This window comes from Cupressus sempervirens, chromosome 7, assembly GCF_028749045.1.
Source record: "Cupressus sempervirens isolate cs-2001-9-10 chromosome 7, ASM2874904v1, whole genome shotgun sequence".
Taxonomy (NCBI): Eukaryota; Viridiplantae; Streptophyta; class Pinopsida; order Cupressales; family Cupressaceae; genus Cupressus; species Cupressus sempervirens.
This window is the reverse complement of record NC_143124.1, coordinates 658,053,577-658,066,252: the sequence shown is the minus strand read 5'-3', so window position 1 is coordinate 658,066,252 and position 12,676 is coordinate 658,053,577.

Below are 12,676 nucleotides of genomic sequence, written 5' to 3'. Positions count from 1 at the left end.
TCTAATTCTACTTTGACTAGTAACACCACCTTAGGATGCACCTTTTGTAGTTTCTATTTGACTTGTTTGGCCTTTGGATATGCACAACCAACTCAAGATCCAGTCCTAGCATGTCCTTATATAACCATGCAAATCGATCAATGTTTTCTTAGAGTAGCTCTATAAGATTTCCCTCTCGATCTTGTGGTAGATTGGTAGTAACGTATGTGATCATGGGTGGCCTTGTAAGGCTAATTTTAACTGGATTAGTATCCTTGATCAAAATTGATGATACCTATAGTTTGTAACCCTCTCAGGGGAAAAAGAAATCTCCATCTTTAGGTGCCTTAGAGAGGTCTTCACTGTTAGATACGTCCTTTATTTTCTCTTCTTTTTTGATTCGATCTAATGGCACTCTGAAGGATTTTTCACTAGGGAACATTTTTCTTTTCTTTTATGATTTTTATTTTTGTTTTCAATTTTATGACTAGAGATTTCTTCCTCCCCGAAGTAACCCTTCAGGTCCAATTTTTAGACATAAGTTGGTGATGGTTTTTCCTTCTTATGTGGTAATTTAGCTCCCATGAATCTTAGGAGCATGTCCTCGATAGGGAATTCATCAACATGGAGCACACTTGGTTGGTCCAAATCAATGAGTTCAAAATGGGCGAGGAAGATGTCATCATCTTGGATATCATCATAGGATCTCTTTTCAACCTCTTCAGGGATGTCTTTGACCTTTTCAAGTTTTCCTTGGATGTTTATGAAAGCATGGCCATCCTTACTAGTGCCCCTAGTTGTGGGGAGTCAAAAACCAAGACCTTTCTTTCTGACTCCTTTATATCCTTCAATAGGTACCTTAATGCCAGATTCTTCATGGCCTAAGCTGCCTCCTTGATAGTCCCATTGTTCAATAGCAAGCCGATGTGATTTAGGGTATTTTTATTTGAAGTACTCAAGGAGTTCTTCATCCTTTGGGGGTGGTTCTTTGTATAACCAGGTACTGATGTCTGGGGCCATCTCCTGCCCATTTAGGATTCCATTACAAATAGAAGTAGATAACCCAACTTGTTTCAACTGGGGTGTTGTATATATTTTTGGGCCCCGATGCTATGGATGTCCTTGAGTACGTGGATCAAGGGGTAGGGCTCCAACAACAAATGAATCTGATAGGTTATATTCACCACACCCTTGGTGGTTGATCTTAATGGTAGATAGTGTGGATGCAAGGATGGTGGGTGGATCATGATAGGTGCCAGAAGAAATAGTGACAAAAGTGCCAATCTCAATCCCTAGACAATGGTTATAGTTTGGAAATGATGTTTCCAATGCATGATAGTACTCAAAGGGCTCGTCACAAATGGTTATCTCAGTGCCTTGATGCCATAATTTGATCGACTGATGATATGTCGATGGGATGACCTTCATTGCATGAATCTAAGGTCAACCAAGGAGGATGTTGAATGGTAGGTTAAGATCAACCACATGGCATAGTATTTTCCAGAGTGGATGGGCCAACTCTGATGGGTAGCAAGATAGTACCTTATGTAGATCTTTCTAACTTGTCATAGGCTTTGATTGTGATGATCTCATCTATGATATCTGCCTTAGTAGACCCTACATGTTTGATGAATTTAAAAGTACATAAGTTTAGGACTGACCCTTTATCTATCACAAGGTATTTTTTAGTGGCTAATATTTGTAAATTGGCTAATTTTAGAATTTTTGGCTAGTAATTTGGCTAATAATTTAAGATTTGATACAACCTAAATTGCCATAGTTTTATAAAATTTAGTTCTAGAATATTTAAAATTGCTCAATAATTTATTTTATTAAAAAAATTAAACTCAAATAACCAACACAATAATTATTTCATATTAGATTTGAGTCACCTGAATATAATATATTAGTGGAGAAATTAAATTGAACTGACCAATAATTATCATAATTATTAGTTACTTTAGAAATATATCACCAATACTTAGTCTTCACTATTGATTTAAATTATATGTAACGATCCTCATAATATTCCATGAATTAAATAATATTCAATATTGATTTGTAATATTCCATGGTGATTAATGAACTTCCTATTATTATTGAGATTTGTCAATATTTTATACAAAAAGATTATGATTCGAAATAATCACCAATATTAATCATATTTAGAATAAAAAATTAAGAGATTCACCAATAGAAATAAATAATTTTTTTCAAACTAATGAAAGATTCGCTAATACTTTATATCTTTTTTTGGAGACGGCTTCTTAAAGTTTACCCTGATCTATCAATATCCTTATTACTATAAAGTTAGAAACCATGATGGTGATACAGAGTGGGAGGGTGTGATCTCATTCAAGTTTAGGCATGTCAGACGGTTTGAAGGATAACACATAGGGTGTAGATAGGTTTCCAACTAGATTATGAAATTCAGTTACGTTTATATCTGCAAGGACATGAGATTCATGGAGTTCTTTATTGAGGATCTCCTTGTAAAGTGGGCTAGTGTGGAGGAGATCAAGAATGGAGATTTGGTTGGTGTATTCCCAAGATGTTCCAAGATGTTGTACTATGCCATTGAGAAATGAGCGGTAGATGAACTTGTGTTATCTTGTGCTCTCGAAGGAGTGGTGGATGGGCCTATGATATTAAGTCGAGTTTGTTAGGTTGTTAAAACACACTGGGTATCTAGGCTTTTGATATTTAAGACATTGATGGAGGGATCATCATGTGATATGCATTTGACCATGCTATCATTGTAAATGTATGTTGAAGTGTAGTCTTGTGATTTTTCATTGCCATCACCTTGCTTGGGTTGGGTATTATTTCTTTGACTATTGTTGGTCTAGTGGGTTCTTTACCTGTGTTTCTATTTTCATGTGGTGGGAATGCATTTTGATAGATTAGTGTACCTAAATTACAAAAGCTTATACCACCATTATGATTTCCTTACAATCAATAAGGTCTTGTACATAATATTTGACGTGCATACATCTAAGGGTAAGGTGCCCTTTAATACAATGAAATTTGAAAAACTCATTCTCTCTATACCACAAGGCTTTGGGTTGGCTTGGATCGAACTATTTTGTTTGTGGATAGTGGATGAGGTTGTCCTTTGAAATTTGTCAAAAATGACATCGAGTGGTTCCCCTAAGGGTGTGTAAATTTGGGGTTATTTTTGAATTCATGGTCTTTTTTTGGGTGCAATAGTGATGGCATTGGTTTGGTTTGTTGGTGTCTAGCGATTGGGTGTTTGTGTATTTTTCTAATATTATTGTTGTTGAGTTTGTTGATATGTTTGTTTATAGCAAGCATTTTGCTATTGATATGACATTTATTGTTGGAATGGTTGTTGGTAAGGGATATTTTATGTACTAGGTGCAACATAAACTACCTAAACATGGTGTGTGTTAGTGGCTCCATCTGTTAGCATTTTCTTATTCTTGTTCTTATTACAATAATGTGACTTGTCATTTGATTGCCCTCGATCCTGTGTATTCTCCTTGTAGAGTTTTATGACTCCATCATTGATAAGTCCTTGCTCAAGGCCCATACCTTTCTCTTTGATATGTCTTTGTATTTTTGCAAGTAGTTCATGACCCTGAAGTGAGAAAGTTTGGGATATGCATTATCAATAAACATTTTGACAAGGTGACACTCTAGTAGATTACAAGAGATTTGCGGTGAGAGGTTTCCACCTTTGCAAGTAATTAATGAGGATTTCACCCCCTTTTTGTTTAGTATGGACCAAATTAACCATAGACAACTCAGTTTCAACAAGATGGGTGTATTGGGTGACAAAAGCTTCTGAGAGATCAACAAATGTGTTTACTGTGTCATATGGTATCTAATAGAACCATTTTAGAACAGAGCCTCCCAAACTCTTGGAAAGATGTGCATAAGGAATATGTCACTATAGACCACTTCTTTCCAATGCATGTAAAATTCTTTGACATGTGTAACTAGATCTCCCTTTCCCCAAAATTTATCAAATTTTGGGATTTCAAAGTGCTTAGGATAAGGTGTCATTGTGATAGCTCAATCAAATGGGTATAGACAAACATATTCAAATTTGAAGGTTTTGGATTTAGTTCCATCTTTGAGTTCCATCAAAGCATTTTTCCTCTCTTCCCACTCAAGGTTGACATGTGTTATTGTTGGTGCTCTCATTCCCGGTGCCCTAGTGTAATGTATGTATTAGATGGAGTAGGTGAGTATGGATGGTTTTGATGGGTTTACTATTATGTGTGGAATGTGGATTTAACTGCTACTTGGATGGGATTTATCAATTTTTGGGGAGGTGTTTGGATGTATTGCTATACTTATTGGGTGAATTGTTGATACTACAATTGCTGTTAGGGTGGATAGGTGTGGGATTATTATCTAGATGGATAATTATGCATGGGTGTGTGCACATACTACTATTGTGGTGATTGCTAGTAGAGGGGTGATGGTGGATATGCTAGTGCTTTAGTATGAGATTGCACATTATGCCCAATGTATGTTTGTTGTGATCCTATTTGAGAGGGAAAATGGGTGTTGAGAGGTGCCAAATAGTTGATGTAGGGAACTGCCCCCATTGTTGGTTGTTATTGTCATGGTATCATTTGGCTACTCCCTAAGGGTGGCATAGAAAAGTAATTGGTGACGGGTGGTATGGACTTTTTGGTGGTGGTGGTTATTGTGCTTGGAAGGTTGACATGAATGAATCACTAATTGGGAGGCTTGTGGTCTACCCCTTTGATTGTCCAAAACTCCAAGGACCAAGTGGGAATGAAGTGGTGGTGTTTGGCATAGATGCAAATGGACTAGGGGTGATGAGAGGTTGGTTGTTAGGCCTTGTTGGAGGCATCCCTATAGTGAATTGCAATGTGTATTGGGTGTTGTACTAGAATGTGTTGGGTGCACTACTAGCAAATATGTATGAGGCAGAAGCAACAAATTAGGAGGTGGAATGTCTTGTAATTTTGAATGGAATGGATGTGAGTTGTGAAGTGGCAAGAACAACATTGATGAAAGTGGTTGTAGGTGTGGTTTGTATGATGGTAGGTTGCTGCGGTGTTGCATGGACCAATGACTATGCAATGGTGGGTTGGTTACTTTGTGGGATGAGAGCACCAAGTTTGATGGAGGGTATAATTGGGTCTATGATTTTTGGTGTCACTATTAATGTCCTCTTCCAAGTACAAAATATGTGTCATTCAGATAAGAGGGACCAATGTGTGGTGGGAGTTTTCCAAACAATGAATGTGTAAGCTCTGACATGTCTAAAGGTGGTGGCCTCCTAAAGCCAAAGGCACTAACATTATATCTCTGAAAAATTTGACATGATGGTTTCTTTGTTTTTATCTATGATAGCATTAAAAAGGGTTGCATTCCTAGGTTGATTCATAAAGACATCCAAGTCTAACAATGAAGGTCCTAAAATTTTTGGATTTTGTTGAGGTGGGTCTTGTGTGACCATGGAAACTAATGGGTCTGGCTACGAATTATTGGTGCTACTACTAGGATTAGGGTCCATGTTTTTCTTCTTCTTGTTATGCCTATATTGACGTGTGATGGGTGACATGAAATGATGATTCTTCTAAAAATGAGATGCAAGGTGGTATGCAAAGTGCAAGGTAAATTCTATGTCTTCCTAAGAGATGTGATGACACTATTCTATGATGCAAGAGATTTCCTAGGATCTAAGGATGTGTGATAAATGTAAAGGATAATGATGGAGGATTATGGTTCTAAGGATGTGATGTATAAGGAATTTTTAAAGGATTAATCAATATGATGCCCAACCAAAGAGATGTTTTTTCTACGTGTAAGTCCAATATGTGATGATCAAGTGTGGAGACCAACCTTTAGCTCAAGGTGATGAAAGACATAAGTGGAAAAGATTGACTATCCTATATGATTCTTGGTCAAAGGGTTAGCCATGATATCATGATAAATTGATGATGTAGGATAAGCAACTCTAGAAAAGTGGCACCAAATTCTCAAGGATGATGGAGGATTTTGATCAATGATAGGATTGGATGGGGATGGGTTTCTAAAACATGACCAAAGGATTATGGATCTAAAAATTCCTAAGGGGTATAGTGACCTATATGATAACCCTAAGGGTCAAATTTATGATGTGATAAGTGCAAAGTGTGTGTGGAAGAAGAGGGACCTAATAAAAGTGGGTGTAGCTAGTGTAGTGATGAGGCTTTGATTGACTGTACATTTAAGGTCATGTTTTGAATTTTTGGATCCCACTTGGATTGTAGAGAAACCCCACCTTCTTTCTAAATTTTATCTAGTTTAGTAAGTCCTAGTTTGGGTGTGTGTTTCTTGCATTCAACTTCCATTTCCCTATATATTGTTCGTTGCTTAAGTTTGACCTTTTTAAACTTGGGTTTTGGTTAGTCTGACATGAGGTTTCCACTAATTGGCCCTACATTTATCTCTATTTTGGTTTTAAGGTAGTGACTATGCTAAGTATTCCTTTTACTTAGGTTGGAAAACATGAATCTTTAGATAGCAAATGAGTCTAAGTGGGCAAAAAATGATTTTCTCAATAGATGATGTAATGGATTAGGTTACGATTAAGAGGTAAAATGGATAAAACTAGACTTGTGGTTATTGTTAATAGACTTTTTTAACAACTATTTTTGAAAAAAAAAGGATAGCACTTTTTTGATAGTAGATAGGACATATTGTGAGCAAACAATCTCTCAAAGGACAAAGCAACTTTGAGAGAGACAAACAAGTGATCTCTTTAGCAAAGGGATTTGATAGTAACCAATGTGTATTTTTCCACAAGGTCATTTCACAATAAAGACAATTCAAGCACACTTTATTCCTATGGTCAATTCAGTTTCAATGTGTTACTCATTAGACCTGCCGAGAGGAGGCCATCTTAATGTTTTCTAGATCTAGTGCAATATTTCCCTCGTCAATACAAGAGTTGATTGACAAACTTACACGTCAATGATCCTTCAAGGTATGACAAATAGAAGTACCCCTTCTATAGGGAGAATGACTCTTGGGGATGTAATCCACGTAGCATTATGCCTCTACCAAGGAAAACATAAATGTCAGGTAACTTTGGAGAAGCCTTATATTCTCTTGCACCATGAGTAACACACCAAGGATAAAATGGTAGCTACTAATTGGTTCTTAATATATATTTGTAGAGTTAGGGCAAATAGTTGTTACACGTGTGACTCATTTAAGAGTCTATTAATCATGGGAAATTTTTCCCACCTTAGAATAACATCAGAAATGCATCGCCCGAAAATTTCTAGATGGAGAAAAAACTTTACCTTTTCTTTTCATTTATATACTGGCTGAAGGGGTTTACTGGTTTGAGCTTCTATCTAAAGGGGAGACACTTCCCAAAGGATGATGAACTCGCTAGAAGCACTCTTAGGTTGTTGCGAATGATCTTGCTAACAACTTTTAGTACATTTGTCATGTATTTTAAGTGTTCTATTTTGAAAGAAATGAAAAGATAACTTTAATGCATACAAAATGGTTCATTCCAATCTTTGAAACTTTAGTTTCTTCTATCTATTTTTAAGACACTTGTGATTAGCATAAAATGTTTATTTTAGCTTGACAACAAATGTCAACCAAATGAAATGAGTCAACATAGTAAATCATTTGTGAAAGATTTGGAAAAGGATGGGAATAAGAGAATTTTACCTTTAAACATGTGAGATTTTGGATTCATTTTAAGCCCCAAATTGAAGTGTAAGAATTGACAATGTTCATTTTAAGCCAAAAAATGAAATGTTTGACATTGCAATGTTCTTTTTAAACACAAAATCACATGTATGATTTTAATAATTCATTCCATAAAAGACATTTGTCAAAAGCATAAAGCATTTAAGATGGTTTGTTTGATTTTAGCACCCAAATCAAAATGTGATTGTTCACTTTTATCCTTTGCATTCCAGATTTGTTTGACGATATATTAAGCCCAAATTGAAATGTGATTTTATAAAACCATGATTAAGCATACAAGTTAATTCCAAAAATAATTTAATGCTTTTGAAATTCAACATGCAGGCAACCAGTTAGTGAAAATAATAACTTCCTGAGCTCGTCCACCTACAAAAAAGATGAAATCCATAGTTAGATCCTTATAATTTTTCATTTAAGTAAATGCACTATAGAAAATCACATATTCACTACAAAAAAGAATTAATGTGCCATCCTTTTAGGTCTTTTGATGCACTACTTAAATGCATGAATGTTCTATAGATGCATACATATGCGTAAAAAGACTTGATAAATGCACTAAAAAATGTTTTAAATGTGTTATTCAAACTGGTAAATGCGTTATGGAATAGTTCACCGGGCAATATAGAAATATGTAAATGTGCTAAAGAAGATACAAATGCACTATAGGAAGTTGTATATACAAAAAAATGACCCAAAATAAATCTTCTTGGGTTGTTTGAAGGGTTTCTAAGCACTTTTTAAAATATGTGAAGCATGCATCCATCTTCTAGGCATGTTTCCAAGCATGCAGAAACAAAAAAACACTTGCAAAACACTAGAAACCATCAAACATTAGATTGTTAGCTTGCAAACAAAAAGAGATAAAATAGATGAATGAATGACCCATTTGTAGACTCCCACCAGGTGTGCCAAAATGTATCACCTACAAATCATTACTTGTCAATGGAATACAATGGTTAAACAAAGTACTCAACAAGAACAATAATGTTAACACCTATGAGTACACAAAAGGAAATAAGCTAAAAGAGAATCCAATCCACATGATCAAAATTCAAAGCCTCCTTTGATGAGCAGATGCATCCAAGATGGTAATAAGTGTGCTCCAAGCTTGCGTCAAGCCTTCAATGGATGAAAGTCTTCAAGGGAACAACCATGGTGTATGAGGTGAGTATGGATTCCTGCATGGTAAGGGTATGGTTTAGTGATTTGTTCTCCAAAAGGGCATTATAAGTTTGCATAAGAGTTCCTCCTTAATTGTGAGGTTAGAGGGGTTCATTTATAGGCCAAGGATGTGAGGATGGAGGTCCAAGATGCAAGGATGGATGAGGGATGAGGGAAGGCTAGGATTCAAGGAGAGGGAAGCACATAGATTGTGCTTTCTCAAATCCATAGCCTTGTGACATGTGTCACAAGGGATTGGATGAGAGAGGAAGAAAAAAATGGAGGGAAAATGGATGGTCAAAATAATTATGACATAGATGGAGTGTGTAAGAGGGATTTAAGAGGCTTTGAATGCTTAAGTAAAAGCATTTAAGTCTATGCAAGAGCCTTTAATGCATTTGGATAGGAATTTAAGAGGGATGGGATGGAAGTTTGACTTTGCTCTTACTTTACACATGTTTAGGGAAAGGATTAGTCTTAGCTTAGGATGGGATTTAGGAGGCAAGTGACATGTTAGTAAATGCAAGTGGGTGGCATTAATGAGGTGGGTTAATTAGTTGGCTTAGCAAGGTTAGCATGGGTGAATGGGTTGGATTTAGCTAATGATAGGAATTTAGGAATAGTTAGAGGTTGGGGATTGATTTATTTAATAAAAGGGGATGTGGAATTAAATTAAATAGGCATGGTACAATTATTTAATTTAATAAGAGAATATGGATTTAATTGATAATTTTTTTAATGAATAGTTCTTTTCTATTAATAAATAATATACTTAGTTACAATTCACAAAAAAGGGGTTGGGGGATACAAGACCACCCTAAAAAAGTTCACAAGAATGAAGCTAGAATTAACAATTATTCATCAAAAAAAACTTATAAGAAACAACCCTCAGGCAGCCAATGCAGTGCCAGCTAAGGGGGGGTGGTTCATCCCAATCATGAAATCCCTAGTCATCCTTGAGATTTGCAAGTGGGTTGGGAATATTCTAGCCATCAACAACATCATCGAGGGCCTAGTCTGCATCTTTGGTATTAGTCTGCGGTGGTGAAATAGCCAACTCCAAGCAAAAGGGCCATTTACCATAAACAACATGTCGAGCAATAGGAGGGGGAGCCACTAGGAAAGTTGAGCGAAAATGCCAACCATGGGGTGGGAAAGTTGAGCGAAAATGCCAACCACCATTGCCACCACTAGGAGAGCAGTGACAAGAAGCCTACAAACGTAGCATATGTGAATGGTACCTAAAAGAATTGCACTCTCGGTGGCACCCCCCAAGTGGTGTAGTATCAATCAAAGCATTAAGAGCACTCTAGCAACTATACAAGGAGCATTACCCCAATGATTGAGGAGCTCATAAAGGTGGGCCAGCACTAGAGCCACTTTATTGGCTTGCACTTGAATTTGCATCATTACATTATTACCAATGCATGCTTTTGTGCACATAACAACATTTATGTCAAGAAAATTATGAGTGAAAAGAACAACATTTCTATCTTTCCACAGAGTAAACAAAATCTCCATTCTAAAAGTATGCCAGATTTGGGTAAATTTTCTAGGAAACCTGGGAGAATCACCCAAAATAACCATATACTAGGAGAAAGGCTCAAGCTGAAATGACTTAAAGAAATCATGAATCCACATCCAATAGTTTTGAGCACATCTACAGAACCAAAAAAATATGCAAAAAAGACTCTGGCTGCCCACAAAATGGACACAGAGGATTTGGAAACCCAATATGCTTGAGCTAAGGCCCAAGGGGAAGACCTTGAAAAACTAGGCACCAAGAAAAATGAGCAATCTTGGGTTCTATAATGACACTCCAAATAGTGTCAAAATGCTTTCTCCACTGAGAAAGGGAGGGTTGAAAATGCTAGCACTTGTTGAGGGCATCCACCATCAGTGAATGAGGAGAAAGCCACTTATACCCCAAACTTGGCTTGTAGCTAGTAAAGGGAGTGGTAGGATACCACTTCCATTTTGTCCACCAAGGTCAAACAGACTAAATATCCACCTTGTGAACTAAGTGATCTAGAATTGTAGAAAGCTATAGATCAAAAGCCTATCGATTTGAATAGGCAAGACAAAACTGGACTTGCATATCTTCCCAGGATCTAAGACTCATGGAGATCCTTGAGAAGAGGTCCTTAGGAGTCTTGATGCCATGTTTGAAAAACTATAGAGGACTAACACCTTGAGTCTTGGCTAGAGGAATACCCTAGATGGGAAACAAAGGAGACCACCAGATGTTCTATTTGTTCAAAGAGAGCCCATCATAGAACCCATCACTAGACCATTGAAGCCAAGGCTTGATAGCTTCCCAAGCTTTCCACATGCTCTTAATAACAAAAGAGCCATGTATGTGCACAAGTTCTCGCATGATGAGAAGGGTTTGAAAGCTAATCCCCTTCCATGCAGGCCTATTAACAAGGAACTTGAAAGAAATGCAATACCGCACCAAAATCTTCCAAGCTTCATATCTAGTAATGACATGTATAATCCATTTGGCACAAAGAGTAAGGCCTTGGTTCTGCATGGAGAGAAGGCGAAGGCCTTCAATATCTTTAAGGAGAAAACAAAAATCCCAAGTAACTTTGTGAAAGCCATGATGGTTAGAACCAGAAGCCCAAAGAAAATCATGGAACAATCATTCTAATTTTAGATAAGAGACTTTGGAAGGAGCCTAACAGGAATAATAATAAACATGCGTAGCTACCAGAACCTTAGAGCATATTTGAAATTTTTTTGCAAGAGAAAGGGGTTTAGTAAGCCAATTGTCAAGCTTCTTTTCAATCTTAACAAGCACAATGTTCCACAAATCAATTGGCAAAGCTTGAAAGGTAAAAGGAATGCCCAAGAAGCAAAAAATCTCCCCATGCACGACCTGTTTCCATTCAAACTGGTAAAGCCAAGGTAGAGTTGGCAAAAAAGATTGCCAATAACAGAGCATTTTGTGCCATTGAATAGCAGAGCCAAAGGCTTGACAAAAGGTGTCAAGAATTGCAAAGCATTAGTGATGTTTTCCTCATCCTCCAAAAGAGTGAGAAAGGAATCATTAGCAAAGTGTCCATTGATCAAGTGGGAAGAGGAATCTAGAAAGGAAATGCCATGAAACAAACCAAAAGAAATGGAGTGGGCTAGCAAGTAGCAAACCCTTCATCAAGAAGAACATATAAGGTTGGAGCCAGAGGGCAACCCTACCAGATTGAGAAAAAGAGCCCAACGACTTCAAATTGAGAGCTATTGATAGTAATACAAGCATTAGCATCTCCACAAACTAAAGAAAATTGGGACCAAAGCCAAAATCTTAGAGCATAGCCAAAATGAAAGGCCATTCAATCTGATCATAGGCTTTGGCAAAATCAATTTTCAAAAACACAGATGGCTAACTGGGTTTGCGAGCCCACTCCATGCCTTCCCAGACAATAATGATGTTGTCAAGAATATACCTAGACTTAATAAAGCTAGTTTGCTCTTGCCCCACAATTAAAGGTAGGAGATGGAAAATTTTAAGAGAAATTGCCTTAGCAGTAATCTTATAAGATAGATTAAGTAGGGTAATGGGCTGCTAGTTACAAATATCCTTAGGATCACCAGCTTTAGGTATGAATTTGATGTTTCCTTTGTTGATAATAGCTCCTAGACTTTTAGAATGATAGGCTTCAATATTAACATTGTGCAGGTTGGGACCAATAGACTCTTAGAGGTGTTTGTAAAATTCACAAGGAAACCCATCACACCTAAGGGACTTGTCATCAGCCATCAAAAAAACCATTTCCTTGAGGTCTCAGATGGTGAAAAGATGCTCACAGAAAGC